This window comes from Hylobates moloch, unplaced genomic scaffold (genome assembly GCF_009828535.3).
Source record: "Hylobates moloch isolate HMO894 unplaced genomic scaffold, HMol_V3 SCAFFOLD_6, whole genome shotgun sequence".
Classification (NCBI taxonomy): domain Eukaryota; kingdom Metazoa; phylum Chordata; class Mammalia; order Primates; family Hylobatidae; genus Hylobates; species Hylobates moloch.
This window is the reverse complement of record NW_026652281.1, coordinates 32,406,653-32,421,358: the sequence shown is the minus strand read 5'-3', so window position 1 is coordinate 32,421,358 and position 14,706 is coordinate 32,406,653. Positions and strand designations below refer to the sequence as shown.

General features: G+C 34.1%; 1 protein-coding gene across 5 annotated transcripts in view; it reads left to right on the top strand.

The window, feature by feature from the left end:
• COMMD10 (COMM domain containing 10) overlaps nucleotides 1-14,706 on the top strand; it is a 355,799-nt gene that overhangs the window by 116,931 nt on the left and 224,162 nt on the right. The gene's annotated exons all lie outside the window — the stretch shown is intronic.

Genomic DNA, 14,706 nt, shown 5'->3' with positions numbered 1-14,706 from the left:
AGATGGTATCCTTAAGTGTAGTTTCTTTGGCATTTATCTCGTTTGGTGCTCTGTGAGCTTCCCGGATCTATGGTTTCATATCTGTCATTAATCTGAGGACATTTTTAGTCATTATTGCTTTACATTTTTTTCCTGTTCTTTTCTCTTTCTTCTTCTAGAATTTTTATCACACATATTTTATACCTTTTGTAGTTGTCCCACATTTCCTCCTGGGTGTTTTGTTTTGTTTTGTTTTGTTTTGTTTTTCTTTGCTTTTCAGTTTTGGAGTTTTCTGTTGAGATATTTTCAAGCTCAAAGGTTCTTTCCTGAGTTTTGTCCATTCAACGGCATTCTTGATTTCTGTTACAGTGTTTTTTTTTTTTTTTGGTCTCTAGCATTTCTTTTGGTTCTTTCTTAGATCTCTCTGCTTGTACTTCCCATCTGTTACTGCTGTCTTCTCATCCCTTAGAGCCCTTAGCATGTTAATCACAGTTGTTTTAAATTCCTGATCTTATAATTCCAGCATCCCTGCCATAGCTGTGTTTGGTTCTGATGCTTGTTCTGTCCTCTTCAAACTCTGTTTTTATGTTGGAAGAAGAGAAGTGTTCTATTGTCCTATGATTAGGTATCAGTTTTTTAGTAAGCCTGTGCCTCTTGACTGTGAACTTCACAAGTGCTTCTCAGTTTTTTTATCCCTTCTCCAGTTGGACAGATGGCTAGAGTGAGCTGGAGTTGGGTATTTTCCTTCTCTCACCTGGAAGGCTAGTGCCAACTGGAGTTGGATATTTTCCTTCCTGTAAGTCTGTTAGGCTCTGATAGAACTCCAATAGGTTAAGCTCTGTTTAAATAGTTTCCTCTGTGGGCAGACCTTGGTAAGAAGAACAGAATGATCTGGCATATTTTAAAAATGGCATGTCCTTTCCTTTGCTGGAAGCATGAGTGGATTTTTCTCCAGTATTCGCTGTGAGAACCAGATCAAGTTCCTGGAGGTTAAACTCAACAGAAGTGAGGGAGCCTCCTTATGGCCGGGTGCCCCTGCATTTTTCAGTTTTTACAGTTGTCCACACTGACTCCAGCAACTAATTGCTGTTTAAGTTTTCTTACATTGGCACTAGTTCCTATGGAGGTTTCTGCTTCTGGGTTTCTACTCCCGTAAGTTACAATTCTCTGTATTTACATCTGTCTCTCCAATCTGGGGGGCAGTTGTTTACCCTATGACTTGACTTGTCTTATGGATCCAAGAAGAATCATTGATTTTTCAGTTTGTTGAGATTTGTATTTGTTGTTAGGATGAAATGGTGACTTCAAGCTTCTTACATGCCAGACCAGAAACCAGAAATCCCAGCTTAATGTCACAGACTGACATGGACTGCACTGCAGCATTAAAGAGAATAAGAAGTTGTTGTTGGGTTTTAAGTCTGTGAAACAAAGTAAGGTTTTTAATTTATCCAAAGTTACACACCCTGCAAGTGACACAGGTGGGAATAGAATCTAAATATTTGGACTCCCAGTTAAATTATCTTTCTATTTCACTAAATTCCACTTTTCTGAAAGGTGGTATGAATGGTTCATATAGGGAAATATTACAGTGAGGCTTAAGTTATTGTTTCTAATACCATATTCATTTAGATGTTTTCTCCCTCCTCCCTCCTTTTTTTAAATTACCTTCTTTATAATTTTCCTTTTAGTTCTGGTTCCTGATGGTACTGAATATTAAGAAGATTATCTGCCATTTTTGAGGAGGAAATATCTAATAGTGTAATCTTCTTCCTCTATGTTACAGGCAGAAGTATAAGTGAAGCACCAATCTACCTTTCCCCTTTAATTTACAGAATATGTTAAAATCAATAATAAGATGCAAACAAAAAATCACTCATTGACACTTAATATGCTTAATACAAATTCAGCACCATAATTGCAAAGTTTAACATTATACTCCATATACTATGGATGTCTGCATGTCAACCTTTTATTTACTGTGGACGTCGTGGTATACGGTATTAAAGAAGACACTCAACTAGAGCTCAGTTTTTCTGGTGAGCTCCCGGGTTCCCATCGCAATTTTAGACAACACATGTTGTTTTACTGGAAGAGTAACTAAAGGATATAGTCTGATCACTCTCTACCTCCCATGGTAAACCTTCTGTTTTTTTTTAATTTGGTAGTTACAGGTGCATGATGAAACTGGCCATCTCTGTTAGATGCTGCTAAATCAGGCTAATAAAATGACTGCCAAGCTCCAGCCGCTCTTTATTTTATTGCTTTAAACATAGATTTCCTAGATGGTCATGATCTGGTTTGTCCAAATCCACCTTAACTCTGAAAGCAATAATAAATATAAATTTTAAATTCTAAACGAAAGAGAGGAAGGGGCCTCTTCATAAGTGAAAACATTCCTTAAACAAATGAAAGCAAACAGAATTTTTCATGGACATGTATTTTCATTTTTCTGACCATTATATGATTTTCCTAGCAATATAAAACAATTGCCTGCAGTCCCTCACTATTTAGTTGTTGAAAGAGAAAAGTACTTTAAATCTTAATTAGTATACTACCTATAGTAACATCTGGTGTTACTGAATTTTTACCATCCTCTGAAAGCAGTAATCATTCTTTACCTGGAGGAAAAGATTCCAGTAATCTGTTTTATTAGCAAACTTTTCTAGCCTTCCTTTCAATTACAGGATTTGTTGAATACTACCTTGTACACATATGCACATATACCCATATATGCATGTGTATATATACATGTGTGAATACATGTATGCCTATAGATCTATGTGTATGTACACATATAGACACGTGTGTGTATGTTTGTGTGTATATGTTTTTATGTGTATCTGTATGTTCCCTTCTAAATAGCATTCTATTTCATACCTTGGAAAAATATAACATTAAAAAATGAGGTCAAGATGGCGCCTTTTAAGAAATAAGTTGTTTTAACAGTTCCTTTCAGCTTCACGTCATAAGTGTTAAGAACACTTGAGTATTTTTAATGTAAACATATTTTAGCATCTATTTGATTTTTACTTTATTTTCTTGATACTTTCAGGTATATATATTTGCTTTACATTATTCTCAGGGTTTCTTATTTCCCCTAAAACACTTTGAATCATTTCCACTGATTCTTTTTCCTCCTTTGTTAGTTTACACGTATCATTTGTATGATAGTGTCTGGAAGTAAAAGGGCACTTTAGAAACAAAGTTGAATAAAATTTCATCATACTTAATTCTGAAAATTGTTTTCTGTAATTATTAGCTCATTGCTGAAATATATTCAAATCAAACGTTCAGAACTTCAGCTCCCAAGGAGCTTCATATTTAGTTTATGGTGGGGTATGATTGTGTATTTCACAAAATTCGTGAAGGAAATTTAGACAAATTTATTATGGATTTTAGGCCAGTGGAACTGTTTAAACTTCCTAATCTATTTGTTGCATTGAGTAGCCTTATAGTTAAAACAGCATTTTCCGTTTTTCTCATGGGTAGACAAACCCATATGCACATTTATCATTGATTTCTAGCACTGGAAAAGCATAGACATTGGAGACAGTGGTTGGGCGTGGTGGCTCATGACTGTAATCCCAGCACTTTGGGAGGCCAAGGTGGGCATATCACCTGAGGTCAGGAGTTCGAGACCAGCCTGGCTAACATGGTAAAACCCCGTTTCTACTAAAAATACAAAAAAATTAACCGGGTGTGGTGGTGCATGCCTGTAATCCCAGCTACTTGGGAGGCTGAGGCAGGAGAATTGCTTGAATTCGGGAGGTAGAGATTGCAGTGAGCCAAGATAGTGCCGTTGTACTCCAGCTTGGGCAACAAGAGTGAAACTCTGTCTCAAAAAAAAAAAAGAAAAAAGAAAAAAAATTGGAGACAGTTGTTCACGTATTTAAAGGAGGGAGAATATTCTTGGAGAATATAATTGGTGAAATGAAAATAAAATTCATATGTACTCTATGGAAGATAACCTGCAATAAGCAAACCTCTTTGGCAGATTTTAAAATCAGAAATATATTCCAGCCAGTGTGGGATATTCAGTCTAATTTCCTTTGAGAACCCGATTCTGTTGGATTGGTAGGCATTAGGAAGCAACAGCTCTTCTCTCTCCATCTCCTCAAGAAATTGTAAATAGAAATGTTGTGTGAAAAAAAACTTCAAAGATACAATCTAATTTTTTTCTTTTGCTATTTTAATAGGCTTTTTTATTTTTTAAGAACTGAGGTTAGTGAACATGTGAGAGAATCTGAAGTACTTTTCATATGTTTTTGCCCTTGAACTGAGTTATTTGAATCTGGCAAATTTCTCTATTAATAATTATAATTATTATATCACTGTGTCACTATGTGTGTTATATTCAGTCTAGAATATTTGCTCTTTTTACTCCCATGATTTTGAAATAAGCATGTAGGCATTTAATTTTTAGGAGTTATAAATGTTCAATAGCTATGTTTTATATTGATAAGAATTGCATTATGTTTTATTACTAATAGCTTAGATGAATGTGTATATCCAAATTGTGAACCACTGAAATGAATAATTCCCTTTCTTAGAGAAGGACATGAATATAGTGAGAGATCTCTTACTTTCTGGATTCTTCTTTTTGGTCCTTCAAGAAGTTGTACAAAGATAATATCGATGTTCTCTTTTATTCATCAGTTTCTCTCAACTGGTTTCAGAACATTACAGTATTAGAGAGGGGAAAAAAATCAGTATTTCAGTATTTTTTTTTCTTGAGACAAAGTCTCACTCTGTCACCCAAGCTGGAGTGCAGTGGCATGATCCGGGCTCACCGCAGCCTCTGCCTCCCGGGTTCAAGTGATTCTTATGCCTCAGCCTCCCAAGTAGCTGGGACCCCAGGCGTGCACCACCACGCCCAGCTAATTTTTGTGTTTTTAGTAGAGATGAGGTTTCACCATGTTGGCCAGGCTGGTCTCTAACTCCCAGTGATCCACCTGCCTCAGCATCACAAAGTGCTGAGATTACAGGTGTGAGCCACCATGCCCTGCCAAAAATCAGTATTTTCTCTATACCACACTCCCAACTTTTAACATTGCCTCCCGTTCTTTCTTTTGGCTGTTATTTAATGAGAGTCTACTATGGGTGGGACATTGTGTGAATCTCTGGGAATAAGAGACCTTCATATTCCTGCTATTATGGAGTTGCAGTTTAGTAGAGATGGTAGGTAAGAACATGGGCTCCTGAATTGCAATGCCTGGGTTCTAGTCTTGGTTGTGTTTGTACTGCTTACTAGAGAGGTTGAAGAAATCACTTCATTATTTGTTTCAGTTTCCTTCTTGCTGAAATAAATATAACTCTACCTTAAATAAGATAATGTGTGGGTTAAACAATGCATGTAAAACATTTAGCACTGATGTTAGAAAAGGGAACATACAGGTTAGTATCTCTAACCATGTTGTAAAAGTGGTTTGACCAGCTGTATTTAGTTATAAACATTTTATTGCGCTTTTGGAACCTTTTCTAAGTCCTGTGTAACCTTTGGAATACCCTCTGTTCATCTCCTCCCACCAAAAAGGCTCCTGTAAGTCCATCACTTCTTGGAAGCTTCCTCATTTAACATCCCCTGGCTAGCCATTCCCATACATGAAGCAGCCACGACTCCTCGGTATGCACTGTGCAGTAATGAACAGTTATTCCCTCTTTGTACATGTTGGTAATGTGTATTATTTATTTGAGTTCTGACTCTTTGGGACCCCTTTGTTTATAATTTTAAGTTCTTAGAAGGATAGCGACCATAGTAATCTACCTTGGTCTATGTGACACTTGTACCTTTAGATTCAATAATTGAAACATGTAAAAGTAATTTCAGTGGAGGTGAGCACAAGCTTCCTTTTTTCACTGTGTGAGTAGAAATAGAGGTGACCACACATATTTTCTTGTTTTGCTTTTTCACTAAGTTTTCTCTGTGATTGAGAACAAACAGGGAAGTCTGAACAGTTTCCTGTTATTTTATCTTTTGGATGTAGAGGCATACATACAAATTTCTGTTGAATGCTTTGTAAGGGTTACTTCTTTTACTCCTAAACTTTTACACAGTTACTGCTGTGTATTTATGGGATGCAGGTACTGTTTATCCATTGTAATTATAGTTCGTTTTTTAGATCAAACATTGGGAAAATCTTTTGTTGTGAATGGTGATTTTCTAAATTTTTACTTTCGTTTTTTGATTTATTTGCGAGATTCTGTCTCTCTTTTCTTTGTTGTTGGTGTACTAATCTGATTCCTCTTCCATGGCTATTCCACTTTTTCCAAGTCTTACCCTAAAGCCTTTTAAAGTGATACATTTAGATCAACTGTTTTTTCTTTTTGTTTGTAGTTTGCACGTCATATGCTGTACTTTGACTAATTTAATAAATAATTTTTTTCTTATAATTCCATGTGGAGATTTTAATTTTAATTTTGTTTTCCCCGACCTTTATAAAAACAAGAGATTAAGTGTAATATTTTCTAGTTACTGCTTCAGGTTTTGTAAATTTGGCACTTAATAGTTTCATTGTTTTAGAACAGAAAAGATTATCTTAACTGACCACTAACAACATAGTTGCCAGTTTGGTGCACAAAATCTGTAGTTAATACTGATTTCGAAATAGTGTTCCTTGGCAAATCACAACCAAAAGCTTAGAATATTCTGTATGATTTTTAGTTCTAAAGTGTCTTGCAAACATTACTGTTAGTATCATTTTGTAGCGGAAATAATAGACCAGGAGCGTTAAAAAGATGTATTTGTTTATTCATATGGCTTGTATGTGTGATACTACTGAACTGAACCCATGCTTCTGCCTCCTAGTTAAATGGTCTTAAAACAGTAAGAAAAAAAGCCAACATATAAAATTCAATAGCGGTTAGTAGCAAGGAATGAGTGTTATCTGAAGTCATAGCATGCTTATTAAAGTATTTTCAATTAACTTTCTCCGTGCGTCTCTTAAACGTATGTTTTTATATATTTACAGTTTTTTTGGACAGATCTATTTGGCAGTCTTCTTTAAGATATTGTCAGCTACTCATTCACAAAAATGGTGACATCTTAATTTTAAAAAACATTTTATATAGTTACTCTCTTTATTCTGGTGCAATAATAATACTACACACTGGGTAATTTGTAAAGAAAAGAGATTTATTTGACCCATAGTTCTGAAGGCTGAGAAATGTGAGAGCAGGATGCTGGCATCTGGAAGGGGACTTCTTGCTGCATCATTATGTGGCAGAAGGCATCACATGAAGAGGAGTTGTGCTTAGGAGACAGAGAAAAAATCGGGGCCAAACTTATTCTTTTTATAACTAACCTACTTCCTTGATAACTAACTCACTCTTGCAATAACAGTCTTAATCCATTCACAAGGGTGGTACCCACATGACCTAGTCACCTCCTAAAGGTCCCACCTCTCAATACGTTTGCAATGGCAATTAAATTTCAATGTGAGTTTTTGAGGAGACAAACCATAGCAGTTACGTATTTTGTTAAACTTAAGCATTTTATTCTATTAAAATTATGTATATATTTATATATATACATATATACACGCAAGCACACATACAGGCATACTTTTGTGTTTATATGTGTGTTTATAGATCTTTTTCCTAGGAAGATGAATAATTATATTTTAAAAGTCATTGATGGTAGGGATGACAGCAGAGGAAGCTGTGAAATACAGTCTAAGTAATATTATAGAGAATACGTTCAGTATTTTGAAAACTGCTCAATAAATTAGGGTGTATTTGTTGACAAGTAATAGATCACATTACAAACTACTATTAGACGTTGTTTATCTGGTCAGCATTTATGAATAGTCTGTGGTGATCTCTGTGTTTATATTCCACATGCAGTCTATCAACAAATCGTGTCATCTCTACTTTCAGAATATATGCTAAATGCAACCACTTCTTGGTACCTTTATCACTGCCACCTTATTTCAAAACCAGGTTTTACTTATTTACTATACGATCTTGTCCAAGTGTTTATAGTGTTAGGATTTTTCTTTTCACAATCGTTCATCGTAGGTAAAGAACTTATTTTTCTCTCACATGGTACATTAAAAATAGAAGCAAGCAAGTGATTGTCTTAAAAAAATTTTTGCTTTGCCTAGTATTATTATTATTCCTCTAGAAAAGGTAATGATAACACATAGTTACAAGAACAGAATTGAGGAAGATGACTTAATATTTGAAATTATTATGTTTAATATTATTTAGGTTTTTATCAATGCTTGGTATATTTTGTTAATAATTTAAATATTGTTAAATTTTGGAGAAAATTACAATGGAATCATTATATTAGAGTTCTTCAGAGAAATTGAACCAATAAGGGATGGTTATATCTCTATATAATTATGTTTATGTTTGTGTTTATGCATATGTATGTATATTTATATGTATATGCAGTTGTGCATCACTTAATGACAGGGATACATTCTAAGAAATGTGTTGTTAGGCAATCTGATCCCTGTGCAAACATCATAGAGCATACTTACACAAACCTAGATGGTATAGCCTACTACACAACTATGCTATATCATATGGCCTGTTACTCTAAGACTATAAACCTATACAGCATGTTACTGTGCTGAATACTATAGGCAACTGTAAAACAGTGGTAAGTATTTGCATATTTAAACATAGAAAAGGTAATGGATTGCACTACCACATTATGATGGCTACAGCATCACTAGGCCATAGGAAATTTTGGTTCTATTTTAATCTTATGGGGCCACCATTGTATGTGCAGTTCATCATTGACCAAAACATCATTATTCAGTGTATGACTGTATATATATTTGTCACTTATTAGCACATTAATATGGATTTGTATAAAGAAATTTCTAGTAATGCTCAAATAACATACATGGTTGCATTTTTAATTGCTTCTCAAATATATGGATAATTTTAAATAAGTAGATTCCAAAGATCAAAACAAATTTAATAAATGTCTATTTGCAGCTACATTACACATTCATACACACACACACACACATGCACATGCACACTGTCTCTCACAGAGGCAGTCAACTGTTCATGAAATATTAATAAGATTATATTTTACAATGATATTTAAAACTTGAAACATACATACAAAACAATGAAGTGTGATAGCTAAGAGCACAGACTTGAATCAGATAGAACGACATTTGACTTCCAGCTCTGACTTTCTGAGCCTTGGTTTTCTTATGTGTCAAGTAATGATAATACCTATTTCTTTGTGTTGATTACATGAGAATATATGTAAACTACTTGCCGTGGTGCCCTGTACACATCATACACAGTAAACTATTACCATCTGTATTTTAATTCTAAATTCCTTCCCCTGAACACAACTTGATAAATATCCTTTGGGTTTCTGTTCCACCTTTCAAAAGTTGATTTAATTCTTACTGTAACTTAGTGTAATATAAATAATACCATAGAAACAACCATCTGTAGCAGTGGTTTGATGGGAAAATACAGTCACAGCTACAATTTGATAAGCCAGGAACTGTATTTTTCCCTCCTGAAGTTATAAAAGTAGAAGTAGTAATCCTCTCTCCAGGCATCCTTCTATCTTTTGAAGAAGAGAAGTAAATATATCTACATATCCAAGCCAGTGGTAGTCCTTCTGTATTGGGGCTTTTTGCAGAGGATTGGGGCTGTTTGCAGAGCAGGCCTGCAAGGGGAATGAATATCAGAAATGAGGTTCCAATGACAGAAGGTACTGAAATGCTGTGTGTGTGTGTGTGTGTGTAGAATGTGAGGGGAGTTGGATAGGTTCATGTGGGTGTAAAGTGAAGAGATAGGCCAGGGTGATAGAAGTATAGAACTTCTGATTTTAAAATAAGCATGTAAGCTGTATACTATTTAATGAAATTACTATTGACATTTTATTGAAATTAAATAATGAATTCATCACATTTTATGAGACCAACTTTAAGAAAACTAGCTGGATTTTTAATGGTTTGTTTCAACTTAATAGTGGTGTATAACTTAGTACAAACATTGAAGGCTGTCAGAAAATCTATGTTAGAATTTTAATGATTATAGAAACTGTGGAATATCCTGTATATATCTGACACTTTTAATTACTTGTTCTGGGGTATCCATAATAAAATTTATGTCATGTGGTTTTTTGGGTCGGTATTTTCAGGTATAAGCCTGGTGTGTAACAGTGAATGCTCTTAGAAGATTGGGTCTGTATCTTTTATCCCTGTAAATTACACAATGATAGGAAGTTAATATGTTAGGGATTTAATAAGTATGTTAATGACTATCTATAAAGATAATATGCTTTATTTTTTGATTGGTTTGTCATATTTTATTGGCCTGCTTTCTGCTAGAATACCATTATGATATAACTTGCCAAGGAGCCCTAGAATATGAAAAAACAGTCTTCCCTTTTTAATTATGAGAAGTTCAGAGACCTTCTGAATATATTAATGATTACTACTAAAGCAGTTCTTAATAATTTTTCCACTAATATGAGTTGTAAAGATGCCAGACTCAAACAGATGTGAATACTAGGCTCCCTTGCTAGTTGAGTTCTTGTTACTTCACATCAGTCTTACAGCTTTCTGTTAGTGTGAGTCAAATGTGGGTCTCAGCAAAATGATAAATTAGCACAGACACTGGACCTCTGGGTCATGGTAAAAATAATCACTGAATATTAAGGATCTGTGTAAAGACTCTTAACCTGTATAGAGTCTGTGTTCAGAAGATCTGTGAAACTCCTGAAATTGTCTGCCACATTTTGTGTATACATGCATACACATTTCTTCTGTGAAGGATATATGAGTACTTTCAAGTCTGTAACCCATGAAAGGTTAAGGAACAACGGATTTATAACCTCTTCAGAAGTCTTTTACATTGAGTAACCGTTTGCGATCTCATTTCCTCACTGCATTGCATATACTTCTGGAAAAACGTAGATACCGTGTATTTTTTTATTAGTCTTATTTTAATTTTCCGGAAAATTTGTGACCTTTTCATAATACAGTGTTCTTTTTTATGTGATTCGTATTTTAGTACAAATACCATGTTAATGTGATTGATAAAATGTGAATGATTTATGAAATCTTACTTATATACCCGAATTTGTTGTTAAAAGGGACAAAAAGGAATTTTTTTGTATTTTACATTCAGTCCTTTTCATGGAATAGAATATTTTAAAACAACTTTGGCTTGAATTTTTAATTATCATATTTAGAAATCCTGCTTTTATGAAAATACAGAACCCTCACTCTGTGGCTTACAGACAATAGTAGTACATTATGTAGGGTAGCCTGAACAATGGTTGATTATTGTGTTTGTGTATATTTCATTCTCTCTGAACTGGACTTGAGAGTCAAACTTTGTCTTTAAACCTTTAGCTGTTGCTTTCTGGACCTTTGTATTGCCTAAGGGATGCAAACTTCTTGGAAAGTAGAACCATAAAGTTGTAAATGAACAGGGGAAGAAATAGAAAATATAATTATTGTCTTATCTTCATTAATGTTTTTAAAGTAGACAATGAGTAATTTCACAATTACAGTATCCACTTTCATGAAATTTACCAACCACATTAATGAGCAAATGTGAAGCTGTTTTGCTAATGTGGAAATTAAACTTTTGAAAACAAAACTTTTTTATTCTGTCACCAAAGAAAGAAGCACATTGGTTATGTTAATAAATAAAAATAATAGAAAAAACAGTCATTCATTGGATGTTTAATTGTTACAGGCACTTTTACGTATTACCTTACTCGATCTTAACCACTGTAAGAATTAAATGATATTGCCATTTTGATGAGGAAACTAAAACATGTAGAAGTTTCTTCAAGGTGTTCTATGTGACCTTCAAAACCAGACAATTAATGGGTGGTTAATATTTGTTAAGTTGAATTGCATTGAAATCTCTTTTTACTCTGTTCTTTTCATTAGTATTTTCATTTTCTCATTTATCTGCGGTTAAATTATGGCCTCAATTTTGGGACTCCAGGCCTCAGTATACATAACATAGGAAATATACCCATTTAAATGTCTGCTACATTGTTTCCTGCAGTGTTTCTTCATTTTATAATCAAAGCGGTGTGTAGCAAGCTTTTATCATAATATTTTGGAGAAATATGATCTCTTTTATAATCCTAACTTAGCTAAGTGAAGCAGATTTTCTATACCTTCATTCCCACTTATTAGTCACAAATTATGGGGCTGAAGATGAGTTGAGATATTGGAGGTCTTTTCTCCCCAACCTTCTGTGCAAATAGAGGATTTTCACTTTTTCTTAATAGTTTGTGTTGTTTTTCCTAAAAAGTAATCCTTAATATAGTTTTTACCCATATTGGTTTAGTTTCTTTTGAGAGAAAATATATTTTATTGATATATAATAATTATACTTTTGCTATCTCTCATTTTAAGGTATTAGCCTCATTTTTAAATAGTGTTTGAATCTACAAATGGATATCAAAGTTGGGTGTTATGGAATATAAGAAAAAGAAATGAATAGTTGTATAGTCAACATTTTATACAGATGTAAGTAAATAAAGTTTATATCAAAGAAAATGCTTCAAAATATTTTAAGTATTATAGCTAGTATTGATGCAGTATGGTCAAATTCATTGAGTAAGGATTCATTACTGCTACATCTAGCTTTTATAAAATTTGAAAAATTCATGAATATTGTATTAAATATTTTACCACTTTTGGAGGCCAAGGCCAGTGGATCACGAGGTCAGGAGATCAAGATCATCCTGGCCAACGTGGTGAAACCCTGTCTCTACTAAAAATAACAAAAATTAGCCGGGCATGGTGGCGTGTGCCTGTAGTTCCAGCTACTCAGGAGGCTGAGGCAGGAGAATCGCTTGAACCCAGGAGGCGGAGGTTGCAGTGAGCCGAGATCAGGCCACTGCACTTCAGCCTGGGCAACACAGTGAGACTCCATCTAAAAAAAGAAATATGTGTGTGTATATATATATATATATATATATATATATATATATATATAATTTATATAAATATAGTACTTTATTTAAAAATAAATAGCATTTTCTTCTCTTCTCATTTGTTTATACTTTTAATGTGTCCTACTTACTTGTAATCAATGTGGAGTCTTCTTTTTAAAAAAAAAATAACATTGCTTTTGTGAAGAAAATTTGCAGATGAATATTGGAAAATATACTGAATACCTGGAAGGAAAATAATTTTTCTGTCCTTCTTAACATAGAGATCAAAATAGAAAAGCTATTTCTAAAGTTGCCATTCGTGGGAAAGGAAAGGCCTTATCATTTATAGAATTTGATATCAGGGAACAGTTGTTCTGAAGTAAAACAATCCAGACCATTACCACACTGATAATTTTCTCCAATTAGACAGATTAGAGGTTTAATCCTAAAAGAACCCCAGTATCCAATATTTTTGCCTATATTTTTAACATTAAGGAAATCCTTTTTTTTAATTTTTATTTTTAACCATTACACAAGATCTTTATTATTGGAAAAAGAACAGACGCAAATTAATCAGAAGATTTCTCATTGAGGAAGATTGAGTTTTTAAATGTATGTTAACAAAAGGTAGGAAAACTGATGACACTTAGCATGTATACAGTACTTACATGAACTAGAAAGTTTGTTCTTGTGCTTTCAGTAGAAACAAAACAAATCTGATGTTGTCATAGAGATAGTTTCATAATAGGTTATGTTTTTGTACGAGTCCCGTATTTTCACCAGAACTATTACAAACATTACAGTCATCAGCAGATGTTACACATGTCTAGCATAGAAATTTCTTTTTGTTGTTGTTGTTGTTTGTTTGTTTGAGGCGGAGTCTTGCTCTGTCACCAGGCTGGAGTTCACTGGTGTGATCTCGGCTCACTGCAACCTCTGCTTCCCGGAGGTTCAAGCGATTCCCCTGCCATAGCCTCCCGAGTAGCTGGGACTACAGGTGTGTGCCACCATGCCCAGCTTATTTTTGTATTTTTAGTAGAGATGGGGAATTTCACCATGTTGCCCAGGATGGTCTCAATCTCTTGACCTCATGATCTGCCTGCCTTAGGCTCCCAAAGTGCTGGGATTACAGGTGTGAGCCACTGCACCTGGCCCTAGCATAGAAATTTCTAAAGTGGATATAAATTAATCATATCAATTCTAAATTACAATTTAGTTAACATTTTTTAACCTGTTCTTCAGTTGTTACACTATATTTTTAGTCCAAAAAAAGATGAAAGGATTTATCAGGATATTTTGAGGGGATAGATTTTTAAATAGGTCATTTTGAAGATACTTTTGAGTAGACATAGTCATTACATAGTCATTAAAAAGCCAGAGCTTTACATATTTTTATAAAAGAATTTTTAAATTCTAAAAGTAATAAATGACCTTAGGGAAGATTTGGAAAATACAAACAAGTATAAAGAAGAAGAAAAAAGTCCCCCCCAATCCCACTGTGCAAATCAACCACTCTTTTTTTTTTTTTTCCAAGCCAAACTGTATCCAGCTTTATTAAAGATACTTTCCATAAACAGTCATGGTATTTCAGGCAGGACATGGGCAGACAGTCATTAACAGTATACAACAACTTTCAAACTCAACTACCTTCTTCAGCGGACTACCAAAAATCAGAAAGCCACTCTAAAACCCAATGAAGTCTTCATCTGATGCTCTGAACAGGCAAAGTTAAGAGTGAGGGTTGACATGTCACATTTAGCATGTTGTTTAACTTTTCACAAGCCAACCCTGACTATCCAGAAGTGAAGTGAAAATGGCAGAATTTATCT